Here is a 2,202-nt window from a genome sequence, read left to right as displayed (position 1 = left end):
AGTACGCTGGTAGTGAAACTGTTTTATGTGAACAGCAGCAACTACACTGCTGCATTGAGAGAGGCATGGCCTGCAAGATCACCTGATCTGAATTCGCGCGACCTCTGACTCCAAGGATACCTAAAAGAACGTCTTTATAGGAACACGTTCGGTTTCTACCTGATTTGAAGGCCAGCATACAGGAACACATTGCTCAAATTCCACATAACTCCTGTGAGTAACTGTTGATCGCGTCATTTTACGGATGCACCATCTCGTCGACATCTCAGGTGCTAGTACTGAAGAAATTGTGTGTCAGTTTATAATAATATCGAAATTCTGCCTTTTTCACCTTTTTTTATCTTTTCTGCCCACGTACCGTTCCTAATGTATTACATATGGAAAAACTTCTTTGCATCCACAGCGCCGGATTTGTACCTGGTGGCCAAAATGGGAGCTAAATTTTTTTACGGAGTAAATCGGTTCTGCATTAAGCATTAGAATATCTACCAACTTTCGCTGTCGTGTGATAATTATAGCCCACACTGGACCACCGTGAGCAGTCGCACTTTCATTATAGCTACGCGCTACCTGTGCCCTACAGATGATGTCACCATTTCGTCATTATGGAATGTTAGTGAGGTGCGCAGTCACTTCCTATGTAAGGGAAGGGAGAAGTAAATATCAGCTACACACATTGTTTGAACAAGTGAAGTGCCAAGACCAGCCTTCGTGTATCTACTTTAGATTTCGGTTTCAGCGTTTTCACCATCTGAGGCGTCTTAATACAGGAAGATACAAAAGTGACGGGGAAACAATCCCGTTGAAGATCAGGTTATTAAAGAAGGGGGTGAAGCCCGGGCTGGCCAAGAAAGAGGGAGGAATTCATTGCGCCATATAGAGCAACCAATGCGACGTTCACATTCATCGATTTATAGTAATCAACGAAAAATTGAAACCGGATGGCTGGAATGCAACGTGTTACCCACCAGTCCAATGTTTTAAAAGAAAAAGGAAATTTTCAGTAATTCTAGAAGCTGTGTCGTAATTGATGAACGGAAGTAACACGGGAGAAAGTATAGGATAGTAGAAGCTAAAACATTCTGAGGAACATGGGCTGACAAACGAGCTGTTTGCAAGATAATCGGTAGTGTCTGGTTATGTACTTGAAAAGAAAATTTTTCGATTTTGCCTCCAGCTAATTGTGCTGACTTCATTCACTGTTGAACATTTTGTACATACACGTTGGGGTATCGGCACATTTTACTGCTAGTATAAGCCTCTCGTGACATGTAGTCCACATTACGCAGGGGTTTCATGATGATTTTAATCAGATAGTGTAAATTGCATAATGTATTTCTTTATTTATAACGTAGTTCCGGCTAGTGCCATCATCAGCCTGTAATTAGGATGAAAAGAACGTAAGGATGAGTGGTTTTTGTTACGCATTACCATGCGACAAAATACGAAAAATTAAATAGTTATAAATTTAATATATCAACTCACACATATATCCTCCGGAACAGGCCATGAAGGCTCAAAGGCACCGACCGACCGCCGTGTCACCCTCTGCCAACAGGCGTCACTGGATGCGAATATGAAGGGGGATGTAGTCAGCACACCGCTCTCTCAGCCGTATGTCAATTTCCGAGACTGGAGCCGCTACTTCTCAATCGAGAGCTCCTAAGTTTGCCTCACAAGGGCTGAGTGCACCCCGCTTGCCAACAGCGCTCGGCAGACCGGAAGGTTACCCATCCAGCTGCTAGCACAGCCCGACAGCGCTTAACTTCGGTGAACTGACGGGAACCGGTGTTACCACTGCGGCAAGGCCGTTGGCCCCAGAAATTTAGACTTTGTAAAACAGCATACACTGTCAGTTTCATTAAACAGATCCCTAAGCTGGGCGTCAAACACTAACCTGACTCAGTTGATGATAACTTAAAAAAAAGTTTCCGACACCACTATGTAATGTGGACTAAATGCCATGACAGGCGGACCTGCCAATATAAGAGGAGGTGGGGAGTACTGTGTTGACCATAAAAAGTAGTAACAGCAGAAAGGGTCTTTCAGGAGCGCTGAGTGACGTCGAACGTGGACTTGCCACTGGATATCACTTGTCTAACACACCATCAGAGACGCTTGGACCTTTCTAAAGCTGCCAAAGTGGAGTGCTAGTGATGTGATTGTGAAGCGGAAACACAAAGGAACAACCGCAGCTAAATC

At 44.1% G+C, this 2,202-nt stretch overlaps 1 pseudogene; it reads right to left on the bottom strand.

Moving 5' to 3' along the window:
* Window positions 1-1,698: 1,698 nt before the first annotated feature.
* On the bottom strand, window positions 1,699-1,816 carry LOC126337255 (5S ribosomal RNA; annotated as a pseudogene).
* Between the last annotated feature and the right edge of the window lie 386 nt (window positions 1,817-2,202).

This window comes from Schistocerca gregaria, chromosome 2 (genome assembly GCF_023897955.1).
Source record: "Schistocerca gregaria isolate iqSchGreg1 chromosome 2, iqSchGreg1.2, whole genome shotgun sequence".
Taxonomy (NCBI): Eukaryota; Metazoa; Arthropoda; class Insecta; order Orthoptera; family Acrididae; genus Schistocerca; species Schistocerca gregaria.
Note: the sequence above shows the minus strand (reverse complement) of the source record. Positions and strands in the feature narration are given on the sequence as shown.